Genomic DNA, 14,381 nt, shown 5'->3' on the forward strand with positions numbered 1-14,381 from the left:
AATGAACTTAAATTATCACGATCCACCATTGGCAGTGAACTGATGTTGCCGAATTTCAGGTCGGAACTACTTATGTCATCTCTGCCCATACAGTCACTTATAATCTGGGCCCATGGTGCACTCTAAGTGTTGGGATTGTACATACACATTTGCATAGTTCCTTCAACTTAATGAACATAGATGAGCAGAACTCTTAACATGTCACATGTCACCTAACAAATGGGCCCCTCTTGTTCTGTGCCTAAACACTTGGTACCAGGAAGTAAATGGCATCTAGTAAATTTTGTAAATTTCATTACACTAGTTTCATGGATGGTTGGAGTCAGTTTCTGTAAAAGGCAACTTGGTAGTTACTGATGCAGACACATCTCTTTCCACTGGTTTTTGGAGAATCATCCTTGAAATGATAGCAATGTGGAATTCCCTCACATGGTGCATGTGTCAGAGTCCACAGGAAGAACTAACATGAGCTAAGAGGCAACACATCGTAAACACATGGCTTTGCCTAGACAGCTCTAAACCACACTCTTGGGTTGCCCTAAACCTAAAAATGACCCCTTCGTTTTCAAAGAAATCTGCTTTGCCCTCCTTCCTTTACTTTGCACCATACCCTTTGGGATCTACCTTACAGTGCAGCACATTGCTAGCATACCAAGTATTTTTCCTTTTTAACACAAAACTAAAGTGGCATATTTCATCATCTTGCATAGTTTAATGAATAAAATCACTTTCATAGCTAGTCTGTATAATTGATGCAAAATTGAACATTTCCATTCAAGATCAAGGACATAAAACCGATTACTTTGGATTGCCTGAGAATAATGGTGTTATTACCTATCCAAAGTGGCTAAATATAAAGCTCACTTACATGTCTTGTATCTGTCTGTGTAGGATAAGGACAGGGCCTGGGGAGTTCTTTAATAATAAGAGCAAGAAAAACTATTAGAGCACTGCTTATAGGAACATACTGCTGAGCTAAATGAATTTTAAAATCCTGCATTATAGGAGTTTCTACTTCATGGATGAAATCAAAATTTTATTTATGTATTCTGGGTTGCATACAATAATATATCAAGTATTTGGGCCCTGGCCAGGTGGCTCAGTTGGTTAGAACATCATCCCAATACGCCAAGTTTGCAGGTTCGATCTATGGTCAGGGCACACACAAGAAACAACCAATGAATGCATAGATAAGTAGAACAACAAATCAATGTTGATGTTTCTCCCTTTTCCCTCTTCTTTCTCTCTCCCTCTTCCCTCTCCCCCTCCCTCTCTAAAATCAATAAGTTTAAAAACTATGTTTTAAAAACTTCTCAATTTAACAACAGAATCAAGAATTTGCTATAAGCACTGGGTATAAAAGAAAAAATTAGAAAAGATGATTAATTTGTTCTTGCAATTGATGCAGTTAATTCTTTCTTAAAAAAATTTAATTCATTTTCAGAGAGAGCAAGGGAGGGAGAAAGGATGGGAAAGAAACATCTTTTCATTGCCTCTCACATACCCCCAACTGGGAACCTGGCCCACAGCCCAGGCACATGCTCTGGCAGGAAATCAAACCAGCAACCTTTTGGTTTGCAGGTCAATCCACTGAGCCACACCAACCAGGGAAATGCAGTTAATTCTTGGATATTCTACCTCTGTTGTGACTAAAAGGCAAAGTAGCAGATAATTAAGACTAATTATCATCTTACTGATCAGTGAGCACTACCATCCCAAAATACTAGAAGACTAGAGAAAGAATAATGTATTGCTCCTTTTGTTGAAGGAAACAGAAGAAAGAGTTTTAATTTAGATTTTATTACCTTGGGTTTATTCTTCTTCCAAATTAGCTGCAGTTCGTTTGAGACGTCATTCTTTTGTCTTCTAAATGGATGTTACTTTTCCTGTTCCTGTATGCAAAGTATATGAAGACTGGTAATGATTCAACAAAAGTGTGGGATCTTTTGTCTTTAATTTTTAAAAAATTCCAAATAACCACAATTTAAAAGAGAAAGAGAGGACCTATCTGTTGCATAGAGACCGTAGCTGGTGATACGCTGAGTGAACCCTCCTTCACCCAAGACTACCAAGACTCCTCCAGGAACATTATGCAGAATCCTCCGAGGGCTCCTTAGATCTGACTGTTCTTTCGTGGTGATAGATGTCTTGTTCTAATTTGCACTCTGTTTTTCAACATTTCTAATATTGACTGAGTCTGTAGTTACAACTCAGCCTATCACCCTGGCCTCCCTATTTCTCCACAGTCAACACAAGAGCATATGGCTACCACAAATCAGTTTGAATTACAAATGGGACCACCTTCCTTAATAATTTTCTTTACTTCCCCTCCTTGTACACAGTGTCACAGGTTAGCCACTAAAATGAGGATTCCAGTAAGAATGAATCAAATTTATAACAGGTGGCTCATCTATAAAGTTTTATATGCTTTTTCCCTAATTTCTCCCCTGTTGGTAAAAATTTTCCAGATACTCTCCATTAAAGTATCTGGAATAATCAAATAATTTTGTTCCAAACAGAATATGGAAACTGGGAGAAAAACCAGTTGGTTAGGGTTAATATGAATCTCCAAGGATGGATTAAAAACTATAGCCCCATCGCTTCTCGGCCTCTTGGCTAAGATCAAGTGTAGTATCTGTTCTTATCGGTTTAAAATACAATAGGCCTCTCCTATTTTACACCTTTGCCAAGTCTTAAGAATGATGTAGAAAAATATGAGGGTAGTCCTGGCTGGGTGGCTCAATTGGTTGGAGCATTGGCTTGTATACCACAGAGTTGTGGGCTCAGTCCCTGGTCAGGGCACATAACCTAGGTTCCAGGTTCGACCTCCAATCGGGGCATTACAGGAGGCAATTGATCAATGTTTCTCTCTCATGTCACTGTCTGTCTTGTCTCTCTCTCTCTCTCCTCCTCACCCCTTCTCTAAGATGAATAAAAACTTGTTCTCAGTAAGGAAAAAAATAGATTAAAAGTCATACCTGGGTTTGGAAATTAGTTCTGCATCTTGCTGGCTCTGTATATCTGGACAGCCTTAATCCTTCTGTCCCTTTTTCTTATCTGTGAAATGAGTATTGAAAGATAGATAACAGTGAGACTTTGCAAAGCCTGGCATTTTACCAAATGATGATAGATACTTTTTATTACTACTTCCAGTATAAGGCAACAAATACTAAGTACCCCATTACATGCCTATTTTATTATAGCTTTTAACAGCTAACTGTATGTATAGGTTATAAAGTCTCCCTCACATCTGTCTAATTCTTACATCAAGGGATGGATTCTGGGTTAGTTTATTTACTTCCTGGTCCTATCACTGATTTCTGTCTAATGTGAACTAGAATATCAATAGGTGTGTATGCTTTGTCTTGGTGATTCTGACATACTTTTTCCTCTTCTTGCCATTGCATAAAATCTGTTCATGAATAAAATCCAGGAATGTGGAGGTTCTTGTCCTCCATGCCTAGGGCTTGGGGTGCTCGGTTGGGGATGTACTGGTACAGTCACCCAAGAGTTGGACCAAAGGTAGCAGTGATAACTTAGCATCCTCAGCTAAATGAAAACATGTGGGGACTCCAAATTAGTTTAACTCAAAAGGAAATGTGCACAAGCCCTGGGGCCTATTTTGGGGGTATGAGTGACAGCAGAATTAGGTCACACAATTTTGCCACCAAGATTCTGAGGCAATGCCACCTATTACCTCTGCTGAAGCCAGGCCCAACGAACACTGAGTCACTCAGCACCTCCCATGCTGAAGGGATTGTGGCCATCTTCCTCTGACGGTGGATGAGGAATAGTATGACATACCAAATAAAAATATCTAGACTATATCTTTACTGTAAAGGCAGAATCAAAATTGTTTTAGTAAGAAGACATTTGGTATACTGTACAACAAAATCTAACGCCTTCTGGTGATAACATTCTAAATCTACACAATTCTGTCTAAGACCAGAATTTTCACTGTGCCACCTACCACTCCTTCAGGGGCTCATGCAGGCCTGTCTCTTCCATTTGTACATGTACAATACGATTATACATAATTCTAATTCTCTTCTCTATCTCATTGACTCCCACTTTTATGTGTTTTACGGCTTATAAAATGGGATTTCTATGTCCAACATTCCTAATTTTGTGGGCTTTAGGAATATAATATAAGTCCAAAATTAACCTTTCTGTTGGATAAAATCATTGTCTCAGAGTGGAAACTAACAGCGAATGGATAAAAGGCTTTCAATGAGCCAATATTTTTTTTTCAGTTTGTTAGGGGAAAAATATGTATTATGAGGATATAGTACCATCTCTTACATATGACTGAGATAGGGCACTTTCCACTTCCTTTCTTTAAAAACTTAATTTTGTACCATTTATATTTGTTCTAAAACATGCTCATGAACATTGAGACTTACGTCACTTTACAGATACCATGGGTGACAAAGGTGATATTACTCTTAAAGCAGTCTGCAGTGGGAAAACAAGGTGGACAGACATTTTCTAGTGATGGGTGAACAGCTCCAGAGGGGAATTCTTCATATCTTTATGAGAATCCTGTCTCCTCCTTCTTCTATGAAGAGTCACATTAAGAGGACATTTTTCCTGTATTAATAATAAAGAGGACCTGAGAAATTACTAAAATGCCAAATTCTACTTTTTAAAAAGCAGCATTTTTAAATTAGAAGAACAAATTTTTAGAGAAAAAAAATTATTTGCAGAGGTATTTAAAAAACGTCATGTATAAAAAAGTGGAGAATAAAGGTAATAACATGTTTTCATTCTAGACTTTGATAATTAGAAAATTTTAAATGATTTTGGTAAAAGAAACAAAAAACAAGAAAGCATAAAAAATGAGAAAGAATAAAACAAAGTGTCCAAAGTAAGATGAACCATAACAGCTAACATAAGTAACAACGGTTGAATTTACAATCTCGAAGAATAGAAAATATAAGATTAAATTAAAAACAACATGCACCTATATGCTTTTTACAAAAGACATATAAAATGATAGGCAATGTTAAAACCCAAATTACATGGGATAATTTAGACTAGTGTAAACAAAAACAGTCAGGCGAAATTCATCTGGACTAAGAAGTCAAGGAAACCAGGACAAAATCATAAGAGGATGACCATGTTAGATTTATGAAAGTTCTGAGGTGACACCTGACGTGAATTGTGCACTAAATAATAGTAAAGCATATAAGGCAAAACTATTTGAAATAAAAGAAAAATAATTGTTGTGTGAGATCTTAAGAATGCTTTTCCTCTAGAGAAATCAAATAAACTAAAAATTAACAGTCATGGCTTTTAAAGAAAAATAAATATCAGATTTAGCCAAAGAACTAGTAGATACATAAGTGATATACTTTTTAATAAATGACCTGGTGTAACTGGACAGGTATTCTTAAAAAACTGGATGGACACTTCTCCAAAGAGAATATACAGATGGCCAATAGACACATGAAAAAATGGTCAGCACCACTAATCATTAGAGAAATGCAAATTAAAACCACAATGAAATACCACCTCACACCTTGTCAGAATGGCTATCACCAATAAATCAACAGACAAGGAGTACTAGTGAAGATGTGGAGAAATGGGAAACCTAGTGCACTGTTGAGGAGACTGCAGACTGGTACAGCCATGATGGAAAACAGTATGGAATTTTCTCCAAAAACTAAAAATGGAACTGTCTTATGACCCAGAAATTCCACTTCTGGGAATTTATCCAAAGAAATCCAAAACGCTAATTCAAAAGAATATATGCGCCCCTATGTTCACTGAGACATTATTTATAATAGCCAAGATTTGGAAGCAGCCCAAGTATAGGTAAGTGTGTAAAACAACTATGGGACATTTACACAGTGGAATTCTACTCGGCCATAAAAAAGAAGAAAGTTTTACCCTTTGTGACAGCATAGATGCACCTAGAGAACATTATGTTAAGTAAAATAAGCCAGTTAGAGAAAGACAAATACCGTATGATCTCACTCATATGTGGAATCTAATGAACAAACTGAACTAACAAGCAAAATAGAGACAGACTCAGAGAGAGCAGGATGACATCTCTGGGTTGGGGATGTTTTGGGTGGAACAAAAGAAAAAAAACGAATTCATGAACACAGATGGCAGTGTGGTGACTACAGGGGCTGGGGGTTGGGTTGAGGTAGAAGAGGGTATGGGAGATAAATGGTAAAGGAAAAAACTATGATAAAGAGTGAACTATTAAAAAAGAAAAAATAATGCTTGTATAGTGGTTGCATGATGAAATGATATTTGGAATTATTGGGTTAAATAAAGTATATTATTATTAAAAAATAATGTTATATCCATACTTTACATCATACAAAAGATAAACTCCAAATGGATCAGAGAGCTAAATGTGAAAACTAGAAATACTCAGGTATTAGAACACAGCATGTATGGATTTCTCTAAAAGAAAGAGCCCTAGTATGATTGATCATAAAAACAAGAAATTAACATAGGTATAACTGATCTACAGACTTTACTTTCACTAAATAACTTTGGTCTAAATTTGTTAGGCTTGTTTTTCACACCAATATGTGTTGGGAATTCTGAAACTACTTTCTGTACATTAGAAGGTTGAGAAAATAAATAAATAAATTGAGGACAGTGGGACCAGGTTTCTAACTGTTGGAGAAGGGGTTAGAAATGCAGAATGCAGCTAGGCTAGGAGGAACTCTGTGGAACTGAATGAAATTGGAGGCATCAATATGAACTCATAGACAAGACTATAGGTACATGTTTATAGAAATGTATGTTTGTGTTTTCACTTTTTAATCCATTTGCTAAAAATACCTAGATACAAAAATATCCCAGACCAAATCTTGGATTCTGAATACCATTCACCTTATTGAAATGGCAGATTTCAGGAGTGCAGCAGGGAAATTCAAATGAGCCGGGAATGTCTTATGCCAAAAAGTAAGAAATGTTTAAATGAGGATATGAAGGACACAAAGGCCAGCCTTCACGAATCATAAAATCAGAAATCTGGGATAATCTGAGCATCAAAATTATTAATAGTTTATAACCCATAAAACAAAAATATTTATTAAGCCCTTGCTTAATAAAAAAGGAAAACTTTTACTTATAGTAGGTCAAAGTTGTAAAGAACAGGATATATATATATTTTTTTTTTAATTTTTTGGAGGTTTTATCTATTTTAGTTTTAGAGAGAGGGGAAGGGAAGGAGAAAGAGAGGGTGTAGTGTCACAGGTTCGATTCCCAGTCAGGGTATATGCATGCGTTGCAGGCCACGGCCCCCAGCAACCGCACATTGATGTTTCTTTCTCCCTCCCTTCCCTCTCTAAAAATAAATAAATAAAATCTTTAAAAAATTGTTAAAAAAAAAAAGAGGGTGAGAAACATCAGTGTATGGTTGCCTCTTGCACTCCCCATACTGGGGACCTGACCCACAACCCAGGCATGTACCCTATGGGGAATTGAACCTTCAACCCTTTGCTTCACAGGCCTGCGCTCAATCCATTGAGCTATACCAACCAGGGCAGGATGTATATTTATATAGTATCAAAATACCTTTCAATACATTATTTTACCAATTGCAAAGAGTTAACAGTAATTTTACTATTTAAAAAAAGGAAATGGAAAACTGGGGACCAGCTCCTTATCCAAGGAAACATAGCAACATCACCAATAATGGCGCAGACCTGTGTCATATGCCTCCTGATACGATGCAATAAGGACACACCACTTATATGAGATTCCTACCCAAAATGCATAACCTGAATCTAGTAATGAGGAACTATTAGACAAATTCAGAGACTAGACCAAAATAAACAAATGAATATAAATTGAGTTGTAAAAAACTAGCCTTACTCTTCAAAAATGTCAATTTTAGAAAAGACAAAGAAAGACAGAGGAAATGTTCTGGATTAGGGTTACTGTGAGTGTTAGGAACTGATCTAGAGCAATGCTTTTACTGAACTAACAAGCCAAATAGAGACAGACTCACAGGGAGAGAGCCGGCTGACAGTTTCGGGGTTCGAGGCCTTGGGGATGGTGAAGGGATCCAGGCAAAAAGAAAAAGAACTTGTGGGCATGGACAATAGTGTGGTGGTGAAGGGGGGTGGAGGTGAGGGTACAGGGGGATAGATGGTAATGAGAAAAATACAATAATAAATGAACTATTTTTTCAAAAAGCAGAGATAATGACATCCTCATATAGTCTACATCAAGTCTATTTTGTACTGTTGGCATTTTATGGAGAATGACTTGAATAATGCATTTTAGAATACTGATTTGTCTATTATTTATGATTTGTAATGGAAAAGTAAGCCCAGTGCTTTATCTCTTTCATGAAGATAGCATGAATGAGAGCAGTGGCCCACATTAGCGCCTTTTCACTGGACACTTGTTCTAATTGTTTAAAATTTTTAATTTTTGTTCACTAACAGTTGTTCCCATTTCCCTCCCTCAATCTCCCCTGCCCCACACGCACCCCCACACTCAATGCCCCCACCCTGTTGTTTTTGTCCATGGGTCCTTCATACATGTTCCTTGACGACCCTTCCAAAATGTTGACTGTTACTGCTTTCTAAAAAAGAAGCTATACTACTTTAAAATGCAACTTTAAGGCAAAAATTATAACATTTTATAAAATCATAGAACTTCAAATTAGAAAAAAGACTCCACTTTTAAAGTCCCATTTGACTGCAGAATTGATAATTTCATAAAATACAAAGTAGATGACATGGCAACATCAAATTACTATCAAATTTTTAAATGCTTATTTTTAGTTTTTGTTTTGATTTCTTCATGAACTGGTCACAACAGTTTGCAGATTGCTGCCAATCTACCGACCACACTCGGAGTAGCACGGTTCTCACTATACACCTAGGAGGCAAACTGCTCCGCAATAGAATTTGCATGTCTTCAAATTTCCTAATTTGGTCAAATTTTTTTCCAAAGTAATGGAACCAATTTACATCGCACCAAATGGAAAACTGTTCACAATGTATCACAGTTACCAACTATTAGTATTGACACAATTTTTAACTTTTGTAACTGTATGGGCATGAAGTTCTATCTGCTCCTGGTTTTGATTTGCGTTGGAATACCTCTTCATGTTTATTGGATATTTGGGTTCCTTCTTCTGTTAGTTACCTATTCATTCCTTTATTCATTTCCCCCCACTGAGTGCTACTTTGTTTATGGATTTGTAGGGCTTCATAGACTTTGCAATATTCCTTATATAATGTTGGGTATGATTTCTAAGATATATATTAATTGCAGATTTTAATGTGCTAATAGTTCATTTGGAAGTTTTGCTTTGCATTTCACAGGACATTGGCCTATAATGTTACTGTTTTATACTGTATTAATACTGTGAAAGTAACTGTTGTCTTATTTTAGGATTTCTCTTTTGAAAGTTATAAAATGTACTTAAAGTTAAGGGTTTACTTGAGATTGTCTAGAAAATAATCTAGCCTGCAGTTATTGATGGGAAGATATTTAACCACTTGATCCTTTTTTTTTTAATTATTTTTGAGTTTATTAAGAAGTTCTCTTTTCTCAGTCAGTTAAAATCTTTTATTTTGTAAGAACAAGTCCATTATGCTTTAACTTTTATTTGAATAAAGTTTCTCATTTTTTTAATTTTTTAAAAATTTATTATGTCCATTGTCATAATCCCTATCTAAAGTCCTAGAATTTCTTATTTGTACCTTCTTTCTTCTATCTTTTTGCCTTGGTAATATTTCCCAAGATTTATCTGTTTTATCAGTCTTCTTAAAGCTCCAACTTCTGGCCTTGCTCATACAGTGTTTCTTTATTTTTTTATTTCACTAAGTATCATTCCTAGCTCTTTCACATTTCTTCCCCATTCTTTGGCTTTGTTTTTTTTCTAATACAGGGTGAAGCAAAAGTGGGTTTACAGTTGTTTGTATGGAAAATAATGCAATAATTAATAAATAATACAAGAATAAACTATGTTTCATGTACTCACTATTCCCTCACCTTCTATATCTATTTTTTTCTTTCATCTGTGTTTTCTTCCATCTTCATTTTGTTTTGTTTTTTTAATGGTATTCTTGTTAGTACTTTCAAAGTTGGGCACTTACCTCAACATTCAACATAAAACTTTCCCTTGTAAGAACTAGTTTAACGTGCTTAAGTTTTGTTAAAGAAGCCTGTTTGAGGTAACACGGACACACAGAAAAGCACACAAATCGCAAGACCCCAACTCAATGCATTGTATTAGGATCCCAGATGCACCACTCACGACCTCTTTAGACACCATCCTCTCTCCTCCCCAAAGGTCCTGTTATTCCAACTGCTGGCAACAGAGATTACTTAGCTTATTTTGAACTTTATGTAACTATAGTCATAGAGTATGCATGCATTTGTGTATTTCATTTTTTGTACAGCATTTTGCCTGTGAAGTCCATCCACGGTACACTGGTTTCTGGCATTCATGTTTATTGCTGTAGCATTTCCACTGTATACTTTCATCACAATTAACTTTTGTATGCTTAATGTTCATGTGGGTTGTGCTGAATTTTTGATTAAGAAGAAAACATTCTTATACATGTATTTCAGGGAACATATGTATGCATTTCTGTTTGCCATAAATGTAGAAATGAAATTGTTGAAGCATACGGCACGTGAATATCTTCAACTTTGGTATTTGAAATAGCTACTGCTATATCATTTTCCAAACTAGTTGTGCTTATTTGTACTCCCCAAAGTAGTGTATGGGAGCCCCAATCCTTCTACGTCGTCAGAAATACTAAGTATTGTTTGTCTGTTTAATATCAGCTGTTCTGGTGGATGTGGAGCAATCACTCAGTGCAGTTTAAATTTATATTTCTCTGATTAATAGTGAAGTTTACAGTCTTATAACTTATGAAGTTATAATTCTTTTATACATGCCAGATAAGAAGCCATTATCTTTTGGCTTATAGTATTATAATTAAAAGGCAACTTTTTGTCCATTTTTTAAGACAATTTGACTGTTTTCTCTTGCTAATTTTGAATCTAATTCTATGATTATCTGTAGCATTATGATTTGTATAGTATTAATTTCTATTATGTATGTGTCTTGAGATTAACAGACTTCCTAAATTTAAAAAAAATAATTCAGCAATTTTGAAAAGTTGTTTTAAATTTTTGAATATTGTTTCTCCATGTCTTTCTATTCTCCTTTCCTGCAGAAATCCTTTACTGGAATCTCAATTAGTTTAATATCAGACATTCTCATTGCATATTCTATGTCTCCTAACCTCATTTTGTTTTGGGTGGGGTTTTTTTTCTTTTTTTTGCTTTTTTGTTTATTTGTTTAGTTTTCCTAGCTACATACTTAAAAAATTTTGAAAGCTGTATGTTGACAGATATAGCAAAAATAATAGGAAATTAAAAACAAAAACAAAAGCATCCTTGTGGTTTTAGGGTATGTTCCTTCTTTGATTGCCATTTTATTTTAATATGCAGTATTTTGTATAATATAAACATTATTTTTTTTTATTTTATTTATTTATTTATTAGAGAGGGAAGGGAGGGAGATAGAGAGAGAGAGAGAGAAACATCAATGTGTGGTTGCTGGGGGCCGTGGCCTGCAACCCAGGGATGTGGCCTGACTGGGAATCAAACCTGTGACACTTTGGTTCACAGCCCGCGCTCAATCCACTGAGCTATGCCAGCCAGGGCTTAAACATTATTTCTGAAAGATGCATGAATCATTATCATCCAGTGTTCTTCTTTTTTTTTTTAATTATTTTATTGTTGTTGGTAGGAATGCAGACTGATGCAGCCACTGTGGAAACAGTATGGAATTTCCTCAGAAAACTAAAAATGGATCTGCCTTTTGACCCAGCAATTCCACTGCTGGGATTATACCCCAAGAATCCTGAAACACCAATGCAAAAGAACCCATGCACCCCAATGTTCATAGCAGCACAATTTACAATAGCCAAATGCTGGAAGCAACCTAAGTGCCCATCAGTAAATGAATGGATCAAAAAATATGGTTCCTTTTGTTATTTTATACAGCATTGTGGACATTCTCTTCAGATCTGTCTTCTAGTTCAGTAATTCTTTAGCCTGTGCCTTAGCTAACGTTCTGCTCTTTTCTTCATTAGCATTGGCCTTCTTTATCTTCTTGGAAGTCACTCAGCTATGTTCTGCCTTGAGTTTACACAGGCTGTTGCATGCTGCATTCTGCTCTGTCTCCCAGACAGAGAACACAGCTTTCTGGGTACAGAGAATTCTTCATCATTTAGGCCTCAGTTTTAGTGCAGCCCTGTCAGAAGTGACTGATAATGAAAATATAACATCAAAATTATATTATACAGTTAAATCTATGCTTAAAGGTAATGCACAGCTTTAAAGTTCTATTAGAAAAGCAGAATACCATATGTTAATGAGGTAAAAAACATAAAATATAGAAGGTCTTAAGGCTGAAATTTGGTTTTTTTAGACAGATGTATGAAACTAATAAATCTTTAGCTAGTGTGATTAAGACTAACACAAAACCAAACAAACAATGTAATTTATGATAAAGGAGACATCACAAAGGATACCACAGACATTAAAAAGATATTAAGAGGATAGCATAAAAAATTCATAAGCAATACATTTAAAAATTTAAATGACACAATTTCCTAAAAATTATAACTTTCCAAGACTGACTAAAGTAGAAATAGCAATTAAGAGGAGTACTATATTACTAAGGAAATTAGATTTATAATTAGAAACTTTACCACAAACAATTTCAAGGTTAGATAAACTTATCAATGAATTCTACCAAACATTTAAATAAATAACAACAATAGAAATATAAAAGCATTTCTTAGTTTATTCCATGAGGACAGAAAAACTGTCATACCAAAACCTGAAAAGCATATTACAAGAACAAATACTGTCTACCAATCTTCTTCATGAAAGCCAAGGCAAAAATTATGAACCAATATTTTGGCACAGTGAAATTAAAATATGTCTGTGCATGTATCTACTTATTCATCTATCTGGGTTTATTCAAGAATTTCAAAGTTGGTTTAACATTGAAAATTCAACCAGAGTAATTCACCACATTAACAGAATAAAGGAAAAAAAATATATGATAATTTTAACAGATTTATAAAATCATTTGATAAAATGAAACTTCTATTTATTAAAATACTTAGGCAAACTGGGAAAAGAGAGTTTCTTTAATCCAATAGAAGGAATCTACACAAGCCCTACCATAGACATCTTAGAGTAGCCCCCACTTATCCACAGGGGACACGCTGCAAGACTCCCAGAGCATACCAAACCCTATATATAGTATATGTTTTTACCTATGCATGCATACCTATGACAGTTTAATTTATAAATGAGGCACAATAAGAGATTAATGACAATAACTAATTATAAGCTAGGATAATTATAACAACATACTATAATAAAATTTATGTGAATGTGGTATCTCTTAAAATATCTTATTGTTCTATGCCTATGTGATGAGATGAAGTGAAGTAAGTGATGTAGGGATTGTGATGTAGAATTAGAACACTGTAAGAGTTAACTGAACACAAGCCCTGGGGTAGTACCACAGTAGCTAATGGAGGGTAGCATATACATTATGGATATGCTTGACAAAGGGATAATTCACATTCAGGGCAGGACAGCACCATTCAGATGGCACGAGATTTCAACATGCTACTCAGAAAGGTGTGCAATTTAAAACTTATGAATTGCCTATTCCTGGAATTTTCTATTTAATCTTTTTAGACTATGGTTGACCATAGTAGCTGAAACAATGAAAAGGAAAACCACCAATAAGAGGAGTGATTTTCCTCTTCCTACTGTAGTGGTAAAACATTGAAAGTTCACCCTCTGAGATCAAATGGAGGATAGGATAGTTTATGAAGCAAAGGACACATTAAACTAAAACAAAGCCAAGAGAGTGACTGTGTCAATGGTCCAAAGTTCCTGTGCTGGGAGCTTCAAAGGCCAAAATTCAAAATGTAGGAATTTGGAGTAGGAAAGGTGTTTTGATCAAGAAGGCTCCAACTGAGAAGATGGGAGACTTACTGGTGCCTCAAATCCATCTTCAGAGAGTACAGAGTTCAGACAAAACAAATGAAGCAAAATGGAATAAATTATAAAGTACACAGGAAGGAAGAATACCATCCACACAGTATATTGTAATAACATGGTGATATAGGCAATATAAATATGTACATAGATATTTCAAAACAATTTACAGATCAACCATAAAATTAGTAAGAGAGATCAGCGTGTTAGCTGGATAAAGGTGAATATAGAAAAGCCAATCAGCAGCAAATGATTATGAATTAATAATATTTAAAAGATACAATTAGCAGTAACATAAACTATATCAAATATTTAGGAATAAGTTTAATGGAAGATGTAAA

At 35.1% G+C, this 14,381-nt stretch overlaps 1 pseudogene; it reads left to right on the plus strand.

Annotated features, from left to right (window-relative positions):
* Positions 1-2,596: 2,596 nt before the first annotated feature.
* Positions 2,597-2,696, plus strand: LOC114513481 (annotated as a pseudogene).
* The last annotated feature ends 11,685 nt before the right edge of the window (positions 2,697-14,381 follow it).

Source organism: Phyllostomus discolor, chromosome 3 (genome assembly GCF_004126475.2).
Source record: "Phyllostomus discolor isolate MPI-MPIP mPhyDis1 chromosome 3, mPhyDis1.pri.v3, whole genome shotgun sequence".
NCBI classification, from domain to species: domain Eukaryota; kingdom Metazoa; phylum Chordata; class Mammalia; order Chiroptera; family Phyllostomidae; genus Phyllostomus; species Phyllostomus discolor.